This window comes from Lolium perenne, chromosome 7, assembly GCF_019359855.2.
Source record: "Lolium perenne isolate Kyuss_39 chromosome 7, Kyuss_2.0, whole genome shotgun sequence".
NCBI classification, from domain to species: Eukaryota; Viridiplantae; Streptophyta; class Magnoliopsida; order Poales; family Poaceae; genus Lolium; species Lolium perenne.
This window is the reverse complement of record NC_067250.2, coordinates 143,523,089-143,544,549: the sequence shown is the minus strand read 5'-3', so window position 1 is coordinate 143,544,549 and position 21,461 is coordinate 143,523,089.

Genomic DNA, 21,461 nt, shown 5'->3' with positions numbered 1-21,461 from the left:
CCTTCATCTTTGGAATTAGACGACGCTGAGGTTCAACAACAGGCTTTGCATCATCTTCCATATTAATAGCATGTTGGCAAATAGAAGGAGAAATCCCTTTCAAATCATCAAGAGTGTAGCCAATCGCGCCTCGGTGCTTCTTCAATATTTCCAATAACCTTTCTTCCTCAATCTCTGAAAGCTTAGAACTAATAATAACAGGATATATTTTCTTATCATCAATATGAGCATATTTAAGATTATCAGGTAAAGGCTTTAAATCAAAAACCGGATCTTCCTTTGGTGGCGGTGTTGTACCCAAATCTTCCACCGGTAAATCATGCTTGAGAATAGGTTGGCGAAGAAAAATTTCCTCAAGCTCATCTCTTTCTTTCCTAAAAATTTCACTCTCGCTATCCTCCAAATGTTGCTGCAAAGGATTATTAGGAACAAGAACAATAGATGCACATTGCTCCATTTTAAAATCATTACTAGGCAAATCAGCTTTATAAGGAGTTTTAGTAAATTTAGAGAAGTTAAACTCATAAGATTCACCAGCAAATTTAGTCAAAATTTTCTCTTTCTTGCAATCTATAATAGCTCCACAAGTATTTAGAAAAGGTCTACCAAAAATAATAGGACAATAATCACTAGCAGCAGAACCAAGTACCAAGAAGTCAGCAGGATATTTAACCTTACCGCATAAAACTTCCACATCTCGAACAATACCAATTGGAGAAATAGTTTCTCTATTAGCCAGCTGAATGACCACATCAATATCTTCAAGTTCACAAGAATCAATTTCGTGCATAATCTCCGTGTAAAGCTCATACGGAATAGCACTAACACTTGCACCAATATCGCATAATCCATAATAGCAATGATCACCAATTTTAACAGATAGCATAGGAACACTAGCTTGTTTGGGTTTATTAGGATGTGAAACAATATTAGAAGCATCTTCACAGAAAATAATATGACCATCCTCTACATTTTCAGTCACAAGATCTTTAACTATTGCAACAGCAGGTTAAACTTTTATTTGTTCTTCAGGTTCTACAGGTTTCTTTTCACTTTTATGAACCGCACTATTTATAACAGAGTACTCCTTCATTTTAGCAGGGAAAGGAGTTTTTTCAATGTAAACTTCAGGAATAACATGATCAGCAGTTTCAACTACAACGCATTTATTAATAGATGAATCAATTTTATCTTTATACGGTTCATGATACTTATCAAAATTCTTCTTTGGCAATTCATAATAAGAGGCAAAAGCTTTATAAAGATTTACAGCAACTTGAGAATCAAGACCATATGTAGCACTCATATTATGAAATTTATCAGTATCCATAAAAGCTTCAATGCATTTATAATCATAAATTATACCTGATTCTCTATCCTTGTCGTTCTCCCATCCTTCAGTATTTTCTTGGATTCGATCAAGAAGGTCCCTTTTAAACTCTTCTTTGTTGTGTGTAAATGATCCAGAACAAGAAGTATCCAGCAAGGTCTTGTCTTGAAAAGAAAGTCTTGCATAGAAATTATCAATAATAACATTACCAGGAAGCTCATGAATGGGGCATTTGAGCATTAAAGACTTCAATCTCCCCCAAGCTTGGGCAATACTCTCTCCATCATGAGGCCAAAAATTATATATGCGATTCCGATCCTTATGAATTTCACTTGGAGGATAGAACTTAGAATAAAACCGGGGCACAATATCATTCCATTCAAGAGAATCCCCATTATCCAATAATTTATACCAATGCGCCGCTTTACCAGACAGCGATAAAGAGAATAATTTCTTCCTCACTTCATCCATAGCAATACCTGCACATTTGAATAACCCGCATAATTCATGCAAAAATAGTAAATGATCACCGGGGTGGACAGTTCCATCCCCTTCATAGCGGTTATCCATAACACGTTCAATAATTTTCATAGGTATTTTATATGGTATTACTTCCTCACCTGGCGCTTCATCCACTACCGTTGCAGTATTAGTAGATTTCCCAAATAGAAACTGAAGAGAAGATCTCTCCATAATGACTTATAGCAACAGGCAAAAATAAAATCAGCACAACAGTAAAGGTTTTCCTTACCAATTCCACTTACCAATAGCGCTTCACTCCCCGGCAACGGCGCCAGAAAATAGTCTTGATGACCCACAAGTATAGGGGGTGTATCGTAGTATCTTCGATAAGTAAGAATGTCGATCCCAACGAGGAGCAGAAGGTGTTGACAAGTAGTTTCGATGAAGGATTCACTGTAAATGCTCACAGACAAGTATTCAGGGGGTTTTGATGTAACAGTTGAATAAAGTACGAGTACGTAAAGTGCGAGAGTAATAATTGCAGCGAGTGGCCCAATCCTTTTTAGCACAAAGGACAAGCCGGTTTGTTTACTTATAATGACCAAACGTTCTCGAGGACACACGGGATTTTAGTCTAGTGCTTTCGCTACATACGGCTAAATAATCTTCATTGTTGTGATAAGTGTTGTGTGGGTGAACCTATGCTAATGTACCGCCCTTCCTAGGACTAATACATACTTGTGATTATACCCCTTGCAAGCATCTGCAACTACAAGAAAGTAATTAAGAATTAAATCTAACCACAGCCTTAAACTCTGAGATCCTGCGATCCCTCCTGCATCGATATACCAACGGGGGTTTAGGTTTCTGTCACTCCGGCAACCCCGCAATTGGCAAACGAATACAAGATGCATTCCCCTAGGCCCATAAATGGTGAAGTGTCATGTAGTCGACGTTCACATAACACCACAACTTAAATATCACACCATTGAATATTACTCAACCATAGTTCACTACTAACATTTAGACTTCACCCATGTCCTCAAGAACTAAACGAACTACTCACGAGACATCATATGGAACATGATCAGAGGTGATATGATGATGAATAACAATCTGAACATAAACTTGGTTCAATGGTTTCACTCAATAGCATCAACAACAAGTAGAAATCGATACCGGGAGAGTTTCCCCTATCAAACAATCAAGATCAAACCCAAATTGCTACGGCGGTGACGGTGTCCAGCGGTGATGACGGCGGTGATGATGGTGGAGATGATGATGATGGTGATGGCGATGATGTCTAGCTCGATGACGGTGACGATGGCGTCGATTTCCCCCTCCCGGAGGGAATTTCCCCGGCGGATTCCTGCCCGCCGGAGAGCTCTTTTCTCTCTGGTGTTCTCCGCCCCGCAGAGGCGGCTGTAACTCTTCGCGAGGTACCCTCTGTGGCTTAGGTCTTCGGGACGAAGGGTTTGGCGAAGAAAAGGAGGTGAAAGGGGCCGTGGGCCCTCCACACCACATGGCGGCGCGGCCAGGGCCTGGGCCGCGCCGCCCTAGGGTGTGGGCCCACCCTGGCTCCTCCTGGCCCCTCCTTCTGGCTTCCTTCGTCATCTTGAAAAATAGGATTTTTGGTATAATTTCCTTCCAGAGTTGATCTTCCGAAATATTGCGTTCTTACGGTGCTTTTTCCAGCAGAATCCTGGCTCCGGTGCTTGATCCTCCAATAATGATGAAACATGCAAAATAGATGAAATAACATAAGTATTGTGTCCCAATATGAAATATATCAATGAATAACAGCAAATTATGATATAAAATAGTGATGCAAATTGGACGTATCAGAGTGCTACCTTTAAAATTCCATCATTCACCTTTGCAATATATAGCTCATGGGACAAATAGCTTAAAAACTATTGTGGTATTGAATATGTACTTATGCACTTTATCTCTTATTAAGTTGCTTGTTGTGCGATAACCATGTTCACTGGGGATGCCATCAACTACTCTTTGTTGAATTTCATGTGAGTTGCTATGCATGTTCGTCTTGTCTGAAGTAAGAGAGATCTACCACCTTATGGTTAAGCATGCATATTGTTAGAGAAGAACATTGGGCCGCTAACTAAAGCCATGATCCATGGTGGAAGTTTCAGTTTTGGACATATATCCTCAATCTCATATGAGAAAATTATTAATTGTTGTTACATGCTTATGCATAAAAGAGGAGTCCATTATCTGTTGTCTATGTTGTCCCGGTATGGATGTCTAAGTTGAGAATAATCAATAGCGAGAAATCCAATGCGAGCTTTCTCCTTAGACCTTTGTACAGGCGGCATAGAGGTACCCCTTTGTGACACTTGGTTAAAACATGTGCATTGTGATGATCCGGTAGTCCAAGCTAATTAGGACAAGGTGCGGGCACTATTAGTATACTATGCATGAGGCTTGCAACTTGTAAGATATAATTTACATGATACATATGCTTTATTACTACCGTTGACAAAATTGTTTCATGTTTTCAAAATCAAAGCTCTAGCACAAATATAGCAATCGATGCTTTTCCTCTATGGAGGACCATTCTTTTACTTTCATTGTTGAGTCAGTTCACCTATTTCTCTCCGCCTCAAGAAGCAAACACTTGTGTGAACTGTGCATTGATTCCTACATATCTGCATATTGCACTTATTATATTACTCTATGTTGACAATATCCATGAGATATACATGTTATAAGTTGAAAGCAACCGCTGAAACTTAATCTTCCTTTGTGTTGCTTCAATGTCTTTACTTTGAATTATTGCTTTATGAGTTAACTCTTATGCAAGACTTATTGATGCTTGTCTTGAAGTACTATTCATGAAAAGTCTTTGCTATATGATTCACTTGTTTACTCATGTCATATACATTGTTTTGATCGCTGCATTCACTACATATGCTTTACAAATAGTATGATCAAGGTTATGATGGCATGTCACTCCAGAAATTATCTTTGTTATCGTTTTACCTGCTCGGGACGAGCAGAACTAAGCTTGGGGATGCTGATACGTCTCCGACGTATCGATAATTTCTTATGTTCCATGCCACATTATTGATGTTGTCTACATGTTTTATGCACACTTTATGTCATATTCGTGCATTTTCTGGAACTAACCTATTAACAAGATGCCGAAGTGCCGATTCTTTGTCGCTGTTTTTGGTTTCAGAAATCCTAGTAACGAAATATTCTCGGAATTGGACGAAATCAACGCCCAGGGTCCTATTTTGCCACGAAGCTTCCAGAAGACCGAAGAGGAGACGAAGTGGGGCCACGAGGTGGCCACACCCTAGGGCGGCGTGGCCCCCCCCCTTGGCCGCGCGGCCCTGTGGTGTGGGCCCCTCGTGCCGCCTCCTGACCTGCCCTTCCGCCTACTTAAAGCCTCCGTCGCGAAACCCCCAGTACCGAGAGCCACGATACGGAAAACCTTCCAGAGACGCCGCCGCCGCCAATCCCATCTCGGGGGATTCAGGAGATTGCCTCCGGCACCCTGCCGGAGAGGGGATTCATCTCCCGGAGGATTCTACGCCGCCATGGTCGCCTCCGGAGTGATGTGTGAGTAGTCTACCCCTGGACTATGGGTCCATAGCAGTAGCTAGATGGTTGTCTTCTCCCCATTGTGCTTCATTGTCGGATCTTGTGAGCTGCCTAACATGATCAAGATCATCTATCTGTAATTCTATATGTTGCGTTTGTTGGGATCCGATGAATAGAGAATACTTGTTATGTTGATTATCAAAGTTATATCTATGTGTTGTTTATGATCTTGCATGCTCTCCGTTACTAGTAGATGCTCTGGCCAAGTAGATGCTTGTAACTCCAAGAGGGAGTATTTATGCTCGATAGTGGGTTCATGTCTCCGTGAATCTGGGGAAGTGACAGAAATCTCTAAGATTATGGATGTGCTGTTGCCACTAGGGATAAAACATTGGTGCTATGTTCAAGGATGTATTTAATGATTACATTACGCGCAATACTTAATGCAATTGTCTGTTGTTAGCAACTTAATACTGGAGGGGGTTCGGATGATAACCTGAAGGTGGACTTTTTAGGCATAGATGCATGCTGGATAGCGGTCTATGTACTTTGTCGTAATGCCCAATTAAATCTCACAATACTCATCATAATATGTATGTGCATGATCATGCCCTCTTTATTTGTCAATTGCCCAACTGTAATTTGTTCACCCAACATGCTATTTATCTTATGGGAGAGACACCTCTAGTGAACTGTGGACCCCGGTCCAATTCTCTATACTGAAATACAATCTACTGCAATACTGTTCTACTATTTTCTGCAAACAATCATCATCCACACTATACATCTAATCCTTTGTTACAGCAAGCCGGTGAGATTGACAACCTCACTGTTTCGTTGGGGCAAAGTACTTTGGTTGTGTTGTGCAGGTTCCACGTTGGCACCGGAATCTCTGGTGTTGCGCCGCACTACATCCCGCCGCCATCAACCTTCAACGTGCTTCTTGACTCCTACTGGTTCGATTAAACCTTGGTTTCTTACTGAGGGAAACTTGCCGCTGTGCGCATCACACCTTCCTCTTGGGGTTCCCAACGGACGTGTCAACCACACGCATCAAGCCACGATACGGAAAAAGTTCCAGAGACGCCGCCGCCGCCAATCCCATCTCGGGGGATTCAGGAGATCGCCTCCGGCACCCTGCCGGAGAGGGGAATCATCACCCGGAGGACTCTACATCACCATGATCGCCTCCGGACTGATGTGTGAGTAGTTCATCCTTGGACTATGGGTCCATAGAAGTAGCTAGATGGTTGTCTTCTCCTCATGTGCTATCATGTTTAGATCTTGTGAGCTGCCTATCATGACCAAGATCATCTATTTGTAATGCTACATGTTGTGTTTGTTGGGATCTGATGAATATGGAATACTATGTCAAGTTGATTATCAATCTATCATATATGTGTTGTTTATGATCTTGCATGCTCTCCGTTGCTAGTAGAGGCTCTGGCCAAGTTGATACTTGTGACTCCAAGAGGGAGTATTTATGCTCGATAGTGGGTTCATTCCTCCATTGAATCTGGGACAATGACAGAAAGTTCTAAGGTTGTGGATGTGCTGTTGCCACTAGGGATAAAACATCAATGCTTTGTCTAAGGATATTTGTGTTGATTACATTACGCACCATACTTAATGCAATTGTCTGTTGTTTGCAACTTAATATTAGAAGGGGTGCGGGTGCTAACCCGAAGGTGGACTTTTTAGGCATAGATGCATGCTAGCGGTCTATGTAATTTGTCGTAATGCCCTAAGTAAATCTCATATTAGTCATCATGATATGTATGTGCACTGTTATGCCCTCTTTATTTGTCAATTGCCCAACTGTAATTTGTTCACCCAACATGCTATTTCTTATTGGAGAGGCACCACTAGTGAACTGTGGACCCCGGTCAATTCTTTTACATCTGAATACAATCTACTGCAATCATTGTTCTTTGCTGCTCATTGCAAACAAACATCATTTTCCAAACCATACATTTAATCATTTGTTTACAGCAAGCCGGTGAGATTGACAACCTCACTGTTAAGTTGGGGCAAAGTATTTTGATTGTGTTGTGCAGGTTCCACGTTGGCGCCGGAATCCCTGGTGTTGCGCCGCACTACACTCCTCCACCAACAACCTTCACGTGGCCTTCATCTCCTACTGGTTCGATAACCTTGGTTTCTTACTGAGGGAAAACTTGCTGATGTACGCATCACACCTTCCTCTTGGGGTTCCCAACGGACGTGTGCTTCACGTGTTATCAGTAAGCACCTCTCTTGGGATTATCTTCGTGATTTGAATGACATGTATGATCTGCCATGGCTGGTGATTGGAGATTTTAACGAGATTCTTTCTAATAGTGAGAAGGAAGGAGGGAATTTAAGACCACAACGATGCATGCAACAATTTAGATATATGCTTACCCATTGCAACTTGGCTGATCTGGGGTTTTTGGGTGATCTTTTTACGTGGAGAAGAGGGCGTATCAGAGAGCTCCTAGACAGAGCGGTGGCTAACCAAGGCTGGCGTGATTTATTTCCTTTGGATGCAGTTATTCATGAAGAATTTTGGAAATCAGACCATCGGCCAATATCGGTTGACAATGAGCATTTTGATGATGCCCAAATCAGAACTATGGGAGGTAAACGAATGTTTGAGGCGAAATGGTTAATTGAGGATTCGTTTGATGATATTGTCGGAAAGGCATGGGAGGATGCCCAAGCGTCGCAACAAATGGGCTTTGCCCAAAAGATGGGAGCGGTGCATGCAGCCCTCCATGCATGGGATCGCCGGGTTCTGGGGGAGCCGAAGAGGCGCCTGAAGGAGCTACAAGATGAGCTCAATAGGGTCTTGACGGGTCCTCTTCTGATGATGCAACGATAAGGGCACCGACTATCCAAATGCAAATTGAAAATCTTCATGAACAAGATGAAATTAAATGGGTACAAAGGAGTAGGGCTAATTGGATGAAATCTGGGGACCGAAACACTTCCTTCTTCCACAACTTTGCGACGGCTCGAAAGAAGAGGAACTTCATAAAACGGCTGAAAGAAGAAGGAGGAGGGTGGATAGAAGAAGAGAAGGATTTGGAAGTGCATATTAATAACTATTTTGAAACTTTCTTTTCCAGGGAGGTGACTGATCCGGATGAGGATATTATTAATAAGGTTACTCCTTGTGTTACTGATGATATGAATGCAGCTCTATGTGCTCCTATTCTTGTGAGGAGGTCAAGAAGGCCATGTTTAACATTGGGGATCTGAAAGCTCCATGTCCAGACGGTCTACATGCTATATTCTATAAGAGATATTTGAGTCTTATTGGGGAGGAGCTTACTGATGAAGTTATGAAGGCTGTTAATTCTGGGGTTGTGCCAGATGGATGGAACAATACCAATATTGCGCTTATACCCAAGGTTGATAATCCAGAGAGTATTTCTCAGTATAGGCCGATTAGCCTTTGCAATGTTTTATACAAGGTGATTTCGAAGCTATTGGCAGCAAGACTAAAAGAAATTCTTCCTGAAATTATTTCACCTACACAGAGTGCTTTTGTCCCTGGACGGATGATAAGTGATAATGTGTTGGTGGCTTTTGAGTGCTACCATGCGATAAAGAGGAAGAGTGAAGGAAAATATGGTACTTCTGCGATCAAGCTGGATATGCATAAGGCTTATGATTGAGTTGAATGGAGTTTTTTGAGGAAGATTCTATCCAGATTGGGCTTTGCCCAGGGTTGGACTGATTTGATTATGTCTTGTGTGGGGTCAGTTCAATACCAAGTCCGTTTTAACGGCAAAGAGACAGAACAATTCTGCCTGATGAGGGGACTACGGCGGGGTGATCCCCTGTCCCCTTACTTATCTCTTTTGTGTGCTGAAGGACTGTCTAGCCTGTTACGGCATGAAGAGGAGGCGCTTAATATTCTGGGGGTCAAGGTGTATAGAGGGGCACCGGCGGTTTCTCATTTGATGTTCGATGACGACTCTCTAATTCTTATGAGAGCAGATTTACAAAACGCCAGGTGCCTTTGGAAAATTCTGGAGGATTATTGTACTGCCTCGGGACAGTTGGTGAGTGGGACGAAATCCAGTATTTTCTTCAGTCCATGTACACATTTGGAGATCAGAGAAGAAGTGTGCACCGAACTGAATATTATGATGGAAGCAATAACGGATAAATACTTGGGTCTACCCCTCTGATTGGTATGGACAGAACTGATTGTTTTCTGCATCTTATTGACAGAATATGTGCTCGGTTAGCAGGGTACAAAGAGAGGTTGCTATCCTATGGTGGGAAGGAGGTGCTATTGAAAGCGGTGATTCAAGCGATCCCCGCATATGCCATGTTAGTCTTCAAGCTGCCCAAATAACTAATTAAAGGGATACAAGATGCTATGTCCCGTTACTGGTGGGGAGATGACGATGAGTAGAAACATATGCACTGGTTCGCCTGGTGGAAAATGTGTGTTCCAAAGACGAAAGGTGGCATGGGATTTCGAGACCTATATTGCTTCAACCTAGCTATGTTAGCTAAGCAGAGTTGGAGGCTCCTGTGTGAGCCAGATTCACTATGTGCTCAGATTCTAAGAGCAAAATACTACCCAATGATGCGTGTAGTTGACACGTCCGTTGGGAACCCCAAGAGGAAGGTGTGATGCGCACAGCGGCAAGTTTCCCTCAGTAAGAAACCAAGGTTTAATCGAACCAGTAGGAGTCAAGAAGCACGTTGAAGGTTGATGGCGGCGGGATGTAGTGCGGCGCAACACCAGAGATTCCGGCGCCAACGTGGAACCTGCACAACACAACCAAAGTACTTTGCCCCAACGAAACAGTGAGGTTGTCAATCTCACCGGCTTGCTGTAACAAAGGATTAACCGTATTGTGTGGAAGATGATTGTTTGCAGAAAACAGTAAAACAAGTATTGCAGTAGATTGTATTTCGGTATAGAGAATTGGACCGGGGTCCACAGTTCACTAGAGGTGTCTCTCCCATAAGATAAACAGCATGTTGGGTGAACAAATTACAGTTGGGCAATTGACAAATAAAGAGGGCATGACCATGCACATACATATTATGATGAGTATTGTGAGATTTAATTGGGCATTACGACAAAGTACATAGACCGCTATCCAGCATGCATCTATGCCTAAAAAGTCCACCTTCAGGTTATCATCCGAACCCCCTCCAGTATTAAGTTGAAAACAACAGACAATTGCATTAAGTATTGCGCGTAACGTAATCAGTAACTACATCCTCGAACATAGCACCAATGTTTTATCCCTAGTGGCAACAGCACATCCATAATCTTAGAGGTTTCTGTCACTCCCCCAGATTCACGGAGACATGAACCCACTATCGAGCATAAATACTCCCTCTTGGAGTTACAAGCATCTACTTGGCCAGAGCATCTACTAGTAACGGAGAGCATGCAAGATCATAAACAACACATAGACATGAATTGATAATCAACATAACATAGTATTCTCTATTCATCGGATCCCAACAAACGCAGCATATAGAATTACAGATAGATGATCTTGATCATGTTAGGCAGCTCACAAGACCCGACAATTAAGCACAATGAGGAGAAGACAACCATCTAGCTACTGCTATGGACCCATAGTCCAGGGGTGAACTACTCACTCATCACTCCGGAGGCAACCATGGCGGCGTAGAGTCCTCCGGGAGATGAATCCCCTCTCCGGTAGGGTGCCGGAGGCGATCTCCTGAATCCCCCGAGATGGGATTGGCGGCGGCGGCGTCTCTGGAAGGTTTTCCGTATCGTGGCTCTCGGTACTGGGGGTTTCGCGACAGAGGCTTTAAGTAGGCGGAAGGGCAGGTCATGGGGCCACACGAGGGGCCCACACTATAGGTCGGCGCGGCCAAGACCTGGGCCGCGCCGCCCTATAGTCTGGCCACCTCGTGGCCCCACTTCGTCTCCTCTTCGGTCTTCTGGAAGCTTCGTGGCAAAATAGGACCCTGGGCGTTGATTTCGTCCAATTCCGAGAATATTTCGTTACTAGGATTTCTGAAACCAAAAACAGCAGAAAACAAAGAATCGGCACTTCGGCATCTTGTTAATAGGTTAGTTCCAGAAAATGCACAAATATGACATAAAGTGTGCATAAAACATGTAGATATCATCAATAATGTGGCATGGAACATAAGAAATTATCGATACGTCGGAGACGTATCAGCATCCCCAAGCTTAGTTCCTGCTCGTCCCGAGCAGGTAAACGATAAACAAAGATAATTTCTGGAGTGACATGCCATCATAACCTTGATCATACTATTTGTAAGCATATGTAGTGAATGCAGCGATCAAAACAATGTAAATGACATGAGTAAACAAATGAATCATATAGCAAAGACTTTTCATGAATAGTACTTCAAGACAAGCATCAATAAGTCTTGCATAAGAGTTAACTCATAAAGCAATAATTCAAAGTAGAGGTATTGAAGCAACACAAAGGAAGATGAAGTTTCAGCGGTTGCTTTCAACTTATAACATGTATATCTCACGGATATTGTCAACATAGAGTAATATAATAAGTGCAATATGCAAGTATGTAGGAATCAATGCACAGTTCACACAAGTGTTTGCTTCTTGAGGTGGAGAGAGATAGGTGAACTGACTCAACAATAAAAGTAAAAGAATGGTCCTTCAAAGAGGAAAGCATCGATTGCTATATTTGTGCTAGAGCTTTGATTTTGAAAACAAGAAACAATTTTGTCAACGGTAGTAATAAAGCATATGTATCATGTAAATTATATCTTACAAGTTGCAAGCCTCATGCATAGTATACTAATAGTGCCCGCACCTTGTCCTAATTAGCTTGGACTACCGGGATTATCGCAATGCACATGTTTTAACCAAGTGTCACAAAGGGGTACCTCTATGTCACTTTGTACAAAGGTCTAAGGAGAAAGCTCGCATTGGATTTCTCGCTATTGATTATTCTCAACTTAGACATCCATACCGGGACAACATAGACAACAGATAATGGACTCCTCTTTTATGCATAAGCATGTAGCAACAATTATTTTTCTCATATGAGATTGAGGATATATGTCCAAAACTGAAACTTCCACCATGGATCATGGCTTTAGTTAGCGGCCCAATGTTCTTCTCTAACAATATGCATGCTCTAACCATAAGTTGGTAGATCGCCCTTACTTCAGACAAGACGAACATGCATAGCAACTCACATGTAATTCAACAAAGGGTAGTTGATGGCGTCCCCAGGAACATGGTTATCGCACAACAAGCAACTTAATAAGAGATAAAGTGCATAAGTACATATTCAATACCACAATAGTTTTTAGGCTATTTGTCCCATGAGCTATATATTGTAAAGGTGAAGAATGGAAATTTTAAAGGTAGCACTCAAGCAATTTGCTTTGGAATGGCGGAAAATACCATGTAGTAGGTAGGTATGGTGGACACAAATGGCATAGTGGTTGGCTCAAGTATTTGGATGCATGAGAAGTATTCCCTCTCGATACAAGGTTTAGGCTAGCAAGGCTATTTGAAACAAACACAAGGATGAACCGGTGCAACAAAACTCACATAAAAGACATATTGTAAACATTATAAGACTCTACACCGTCTTCCTTGTTGTTCAAACTCGATACTAGAAATTATCTAGACCTTAGAGAGACCAAATATGCAAACCAAATTTTAGCATGCTCTATGTATTTCTTCATTAATAGGTGCAAAGTATATGATGCAAGAGCTTAAACATGAGCACAACAATTGCCAAGTATCACATTATCCAAGACATTATAGCAATTACTACATGTAGCATTTTCCAATTCCAACCATATAACAATTAACGAAGCAGTTTCAACCTTCACCATGAACATTAAAAGCTAAGAACACATGTGTTCATACGAACCAGCGGAGCGTGTCTCTCTCCCACACAAGCATTTATTCAAACAAAAACAAAAACACACAGACGCTCCAAGTAAAATGCATAAGATGTGACGGAATAAAAATATAGTTTCACGGGAGGAACCTGATAATGTTGTCGATGAAGAAGGGGATGCCTTGGGCATCCCCAAGCTTAGATGCTTGAGTCTTCTTGAAATATGCAGGGATGAACCACCGGGGCATCCCCAAGCTTAGAGCTTTCGCTCTCCTTGATCATAGTATATCATCCTCCTCTCTTGACCCTTGAAAACTTCCTCCACACCAAACTCGAAACAAACTCATTAGAGGGTTAGTGCATAATCAAAAATTCACATGTTCAGAGGTGACACAATCATTCTTAACACTTCTGGACATTGCTCAAAGCTACTGGAAGTTAACGGAATAAAGAAATCCATCCAACATAGCAAAAGAAGCAATGCGAAATAAAAGGCAGAATCTGTCAAAACTGAACAGTCCGTAAAGACAAATTTTATTGAGGCACCAGACTTGCTCAAATGAAAATGATCAAATTGAATGAAAGTTGCGTACATATCTGAGGATCACTCACGTAAATTAGCATAATTTTCTGAGTTACCTACAGAGAATTTTGGCCAGATTCGTGACAGCAAAGAAATCTGTTTCTGCGCAGTAATCCAAATCTAGTATCAACCTTGCTATCAAAGACTTTACTTGGCACAACAAAACACTAAACTAAGATAAGGAGAGGTTGCTACAGTAGTAAACAACTTCCAAGACTCAAAATAAAAACAAAGTACTGTAGTAAAATAACACATGGGTTATCTCCCAAGAAGTTCTTTCTTTATAGCCATTAAGATGGGCTCAGCAGTTTTGATGATGCACTCGCAAGAAATAGTATTTGAAGCAAAAGAGAGCTTCAAGAGGCAAATTCAAAACACATTTAAGTCTAACATGCTTCCTATGAAGAGGAATCTTGTAAATAAACAAGTTCAAGAAGCATAATGCAACAAGCGTAGAAAGATAAAACAAGTGTAGCTTCAAAAATTTCAGCACATAAAGAGGTGTTTTAGTAACATGAAAATTTCTACAACCATATTTTCCTCTCTCATAATAACTTTCAGTAGCATCATGAGCAAACTCAATAATATAACTATGCATAATCAATTTTATTAGTTGTAGTGGGAGCAAATTCAACAAAGTGGCTATCATCATATATAGGAGGCATATTGTAATCATAAAATAAAATTTTCTCCTCAATGCTTGGGGGACTAAAAAGATCATGCTCATCAAAGCCAGCTTCCCCAAGCTTAGAATTTTCCATAGCATTAGCAACAATGGTGTTCAAAGCATTCATAGTAATAACATTCCCATTAGCATGCATATAAAGTTCCATGGGTTTTTTAATTCTCTCTTCAAACACATCATATCCTAATCTATACCTAATAATAAAGAAAATAAGGTTTCCGTGGTTCGGTCCATCATCTTAGTTTCGTCCGTACGTTTGGTCCGTTCTATTGATCGTAAACCCCAAATCAATCGGTAGATGTGAACGCCTGGGACTCTGGGAGGGAAGTCCTAGAACAGCACGACTATGTTGGCAGCCTAGAACGTATCAGATCAAGAGAGAAAAACACACTACATATCAGATCTCCTGGCGTCGATCCATTGGAAAAAAGAGTCCAGGTTGATCCACAGATTGCGGCGCGAATACTCATATATATTTAGCTGGATAGAGGCTCTTTCAGCACAATATTAGCCCATCCACCGCCGCTCGCGGACTCCACCTGTTCGGCCGCCTCCCGCCCGTGCGCTTGACGGGAGCCGGCATGCACGCCACAGCTCGTTTGTCTGCCGCCGCTCGCCGGTGCGCTGAATGGGAGCCGGCCTGTCCGCCGCCGCTCGATAATGCACTTGATGGGATCGGTCGCGGTAGAGGGATTGGCTCTGTTTCTTGATCAGGTGCAGCTCTGTGTTGATCCATATCAGCTTATATCTGGCGACGGACGGGAGCAACCAGTAATCTGCCTGTTAGCACTTCATCAATCAGGTCGAGCATCTCAAATTTGAGAATACTGGGCAAGGTTGAAGATCAAAATTTTATCTTCGCTAACATCAGCCAATTGGTGTTGAAGAGCAGACGTCTTTACACGCCATCGTCTGCTGCATACTGATGCTTCATGCGTGTTCTTCTTGCGATTAAGATGATGAGTCTTGCTGCATTAGCCTTTCTTAATGGAGGTCAGTCAAAGACATCGAACGAGCAACAACATGCGATTTCAATGCTTCCCTAATTCAACTGGCCGTTTGGTTTATCTGGTTGATTAAAATTAAAAGGATTTCTCTCTTCGTCCATCGCGTTTCTTGGTTCGTCCATCGTGGTCCATAGGCAACCACCGAACAGGTCTCTGCAGTCTGCAATCAGAGGGGGGCAGACGATCTCTTCGCCTCCCGGACGTAGAATTACTCAGCTACCAAGATCGATGTTCTCCAGCCTCACCGTCAGCCCACCGACAAGGCGGCCGTCGTATTCATGCGTCCCATCATAGCAGGAGGTGGCGCCCGCCAATGTCAAGCCGCTCAAGGGCTAGCGCCGCCGCAAAACGGTCTGTGTCCATCACTTTACACTTTCGTCCAACCCACTTTACGCCTTTTATATCCCATCCCACCAATCCCTGGTTTCGTTTGTCCCGTTCTGGCTTCGACCGGAAGTAGAGTCTTGCTCCAGCACGCTAGATTTCTCCTCAACAAACTATGGTAGGTTCAGGCCACACGGGGAAACAAAGTCCATCTAGAACGTGATCTATACTGGCATCATATAAGTAACCACGTCCTGATCGATTAGACACCCGGCGGCCGGCCGTAGCCAGAACGAGGAAAAGTAGGGATTGGGTAGGCCCACGTCGTGATCGATCATACGCTCGTCCGGTGGCAGCGAAGACCAGAAAGAGTAGGGATTGGGGAAGGAAAAGTACGACGTCGATCTGGTCGACGAGGCGGACGATAGACAGGCCAGGGACGAGGACGAGGAGGGACTTCCTTGAGCAAGCGACAACGAGTGTTACAACTACTACAGAGAAGACAAGGAGGACAATAGGCAGGCCACGCTGCCGCCAGCTCTTAATGGCCAAGACGAAGAGGAACGGAAGCTGGCGACGGCCGACGGCTGCTAAAGTTCAGTCAAGAGGATGACGTTGGGTGCCAGGAGGTGGACCGCGGTGCCGTGGGACCTGTCTAGGATGGCCTCCGGCTGGTAGCAGGCCAGGCACTCGAGCGGACTCTGCCCACACGCGCCCGTTGGTTTCCGATGTACTGCCGTGCTGAACTCGGCCGAGAGGGAGGATCGACAGGGTGGGCCGGGAGTGGCCAGTAGTGGCGGACGAGTGCATGTCGGGGAGATGGCGCAGGTGCTGGACATGGTGGTGTTCGTGTGACCGACAAGCGACAATGCTGCCACAACCAACCGTGTCGGTGCCGCAAGAGAGCATCGAGGAGCTTGGTCCGAGGAATGCTCTGTACAAGTTGCGGGACGCCGCTTACGGGCTACAGATCGACCGGGCACTCTAGCCTCTGGCGGCGGCGCGGTTGCAGCCAAGCCGCTCCACTCTGCGTCTGGCTTCCGCCCCATCCTCGTCGTCCGCCCAACGAAACGCCACCTGCGAACGGACGCACATCAGTAAGCTCTACCATGATCAGCGCTAATTGATACGTCTCCGACGTATCGATAATTTCTTATGTTCCATGCCACATTATTGATGTTATCTACATGTTTTATGCACACTTTATGTCATATTCGTGCATTTTCTGGAACTAACCTATTAACAAGATGCCGAAGTGCCAGTTGCTGTTTTCTGCTGTTTTTGGTTTCAGAAATCCTAGTAAGGAAATATTCTCGGAATTGGACGAAATCAAAGCCCAGGGGCCTATTTTTCCACGAAGCTTCCAGAAGTCCGAAGGAGAGACGAAGAGGGGCCACGGAGGGGCCACACCATAGGGCGGCGCGGCCCCCCCCCTTGGCCGCGCCGGCCTGTGGTGTGGGGCCCCCGTGCCGCCTCTTGACCTGCCCTTCCGCCTATAAAAAGTCTCCGTGACGAAACCCCCAGTACCGAGAACCACGATACGGAAAACCTTCCAGAGACGCCGCCGCCGCCGATCCCATCTCGGGGGATCCAGGAGATCGCCTCCGGCACCCTGCCGGAGAGGGGAATCATCTCCCGGAGGACTCTACGCCGCCATGGTCGCCTCCGGTGTGATGTGTGAGTAGTCTACCCCTGGACTATGGGTCCATAGCAGTAGCTAGATGGTTGTCTTCTCCCCATTGTGCTATCATTGTCAGATCTTGTGAGCTGCCTAACATGATCAAGATCATCTATCTGTAATTCTATATGTTGCGTTTGTTGGGATCCGATGAATAGAGAATACTTGTTATGTTGATTATCAAAGTTATGCTATGTGTTGTTTATGATCTTGCATGCTCTCCGTTACTAGTAGATGCTCTGGCCAAGTAGATGCTTGTAACTCCAAGAGGGAGTACTTATGCTCGATAGTGGGTTCATGCCTGCATTGACACCTGGGACAGTGACAGAAAGTTCTAAGGTTGTGTTGTGCTGTTGCCACTAGGGATAAAACATTAGTGCTATGTTCAAGGATGTAGTCACTAGTTACATTACGCACCATACTTAATGCAATTGTCTGTTGTTAGCAACTTAATACTGGAGGGGGTTCGGATGATAACCTGAAGGTGGACTTTTTAGGCATAGATGCAGTTGGATGACGGTCTATGTACTTTGTCGTAATGCCCAATTAAATCTCACTATACTCATCATGATATGTATGTGCATGGTCATGCTCTCTTTATTTGTCAATTGCCCAACTGTAATTTGTTCACCCAACATGCTGTTCGTCTTATGGGAGAGACACCTCTAGTGAACTGTGGACCCCGGTCCAATTCTCTTTACTGAAATACAATCTACTGCAATACTTGTTCTACTGTTTTCTGCAAACAATCATCTTCCACACAATACGGTTAACTCTTTGTTACAGCAAGCCGGTGAGATTGACAACCTCACTGTTTCGTTGGGGCAAAGTATTTTGGTTGTGTTGTGCAGGTTCCACGTTGGCGCCGGAATCACTGGTGTTGCGCCGCACTACATCTCGCCGCCATCAACCTTCAACGTGCTTCTTGACTCCTACTGGTCCGATTAAACCTTGGTTTCCTACTGAGGGAAACTTGCCGCTGTGCGCATCACACCTTCCTCTTGGGGTTCCCAACGGACGTGCCAACCACATGCATCAAGCAAATTTCTGGCGCCGTTGCCGGGGAGATCAAGACACGCTGCAAGGGGAGTCTCCACTTCTCAATCTCTTTACTTTGTTTTTGTCTTGCTTAGTTTTATTTACTACTTTGTTTGCTGCACTAAATCAAAATACAAAAAAATTAGTTGCTAGTTTTACTTTACTTGCTATCTTGTTTCCTATATCAAAAACACAAAAAAATTAGTTTACTTGCATTTACTTTATCTAGTTTGCTTTATTTACTGTTGCTAAAATGGCCAATGCTGAAAATACTAAGTTGTGTGACTTCACAACCACAAATAATAATGATTTCTTATGCACACCTATTGCTCCACCTGCTACTACAGCAGAATTCTTTGAAATTAAACCTGCTTTACTGAATCTTGTTATGCGAGAGCAATTTTCTGGTGTTAGTTCTGATGATGCTGCTGCCCATCTTAATAATTTTGTTGAATTATGTGAAATGCAAAAGTATAAGGATGTAGATGGTGACATTATAAAATTAAAATTGTTCCCTTTCTCATTAAGAGGAAGAGCTAAAGATTGGTTGCTATCTCTGCCTAAGAATAGTATTGATTCATGGACTAAATGCAAGGATGCTTTTATTGGTAGATATTATCCCCCTGCTAAAATTATATCTTTGAGGAGTAGCATAATGAATTTTAAACAATTAGATACTGAACAAGTTGCTCAAGCTTGGGAAAGAATGAAATCTCTGGTTAAAAATTGCCTAACCCATGGACTGACTACTTGGATGATCATCCAAACCTTCTATGCAGGACTAAATTTTTCTTCACGGAATTTATTGGATTCAGCTGCTGGAGGTACCTTTATGTCCATCACTCTTGGTGAAGCAACAAAGCTTCTTGATAATATGATGATCAACTACTCTGAATGGCACACGGAAAGAGCTCCACAAGGTAAGAAGGTAAATTCTGTCGAAGAAACCTCTTCCTTGAGTGATAAGATTGATGCTATTATGTCTATGCTTGTGAATGATAGGACTAATATTGATCCTAATAATGTTCCATTAGCTTCATTGGTTGCACAAGAAGAACATGTTGATGTAAACTTCATTAAAAATAATAATTTCAACAACAATGCTTACCGGAACAATTCTAGTAACAACTATAGGCCATATCCTTATAATAATGGCAACGGCTATGGTAATTCTTATGGGAATTCTTACAACAATAATAGGAGTTCACCCCCTGTACTTGAAGCCATGCTTAAAGAATTTATTAGTACACAAACTGCTTTTAACAAATCTGTTGAAGAAAAGCTTGGGAAAATTGATATACTTGCTTCTAAAGTCGATAGTCTTGCTGCTGATGTTGATCTTTTGAAATCAAAAGTTTTGCCTAATGAGAATCATCATAATAAAATTACTACTACAGCAAATGCCATTCAAGTTAGAATTAATGAGAATATAAGATTAATGGCTGAACTGCGTGCTAGGTGGGATAGAGAAGAAAATGAAAAACTAGCTAAAGAAAAGAATATAGCTAAAGTTTGGACTATTACCACCACTAGTAATGCTAATGCTACACATGTTGCTGCACCTCCTACTCATACTAATAAAAGAATTGGTGTTAGCAATGTTTCCACTTCGAATGCAAAGCGAAAAACCGCTCGAAATTGCTAAAGCTGAAACTGTCGTGATAAAGCTGCTGAAATTTTTCCAACATTGGGGATGATGATCCCATTGCTTTAGATTATATTGGTTTGAATTTTGATGATTGCCACATCTCTGAAGTTATAAAGTTCTTGCAAAAACTTGCTAAAAGTCCTAATGCTAGTGCTATAAATTTGGCTTTTACACATCATATTACAAATGCTCTCATAAAAGCTAGAGAAGAGAAATTAGAGCGTGAAGCCTCTATTCCTAAAAAGCTAGAGGATGGTTGGGAGCCCATCATTAAGATGAAGGTTAAAGATTTTGATTGTAATGCTTTATGTGATCTTGGTGCAAGTATTTCTGTTATGCCTAAGAAAATTTATAATATGCTTGACTTGCCACCGCTGAAAAATTGTTATTTGGATGTTAATCTTGCTGATCATTCTACAAAGAAACCTTTGGGTAAAGTTGATAATGTTCGCATTACCGTTAACAATAACCTTGTTCCCGTTGATTTTGTTGTCTTGGATATTGAATACAATGCATCTTGTCCCATTATATTGGGAAGACCTTTTCTTCGAACTGTTGGTGCTATTATTGATATGAAGGAAGGTAATATAAAATATCAATTTCCTCTCAAGAAAGGTATGGAACACTTCCCTAGAAAGAGAATGAAGGTACCTTTTGATTCTATTATGAGAACAAATTATGATGTTGACACTTCGTCTCTTGATAATACTTGATACACACTTTCTGCGCCTAGCTGAAAGGCGTTAAAGAAAAGCGCTTATGGGAGACAACCCATGTTTTTACCTACAGTACTTTGTTTTTATTTTGTGTCTTGGAAGTTGTTTACTACTGTAGCAACCTCTCCTTATCTTAGTTTTGTGTTTTGTTGTGCCAAGTTAAGCCGTTGATAGAAAAGTAAGTACTAGATTTGGATTACTGCACAGTTCCAGATTTCTTTGCTGTCACGAATCTGGGTCCACCTCCCTGTAGGTAGCTCAGAAAATTATGCCAATTTACGTGTGTGATCCTCAGATATGTACGCAACTTTCATTCAATTTGAGCATTTTCATCTGAGCAAGTCTGGTGCCATTTTAAAATTCGTCAATACGAACTGTTCTGTTTTGACAGATTCTGCCTTTTATTTCGCATTGCCTCTTTCGCTATGTTGGATGAATTTCTTTGATCCATTAATGTCCAGTAGCATTATGCAATGTCCAGAAGTGTTAAGAATGATTGTGTCACCTCTGAATATGTCAATTTATAATGTGCACTAACCCTCTAATGAGTTGTTTCGAGTTTGGTGTGGA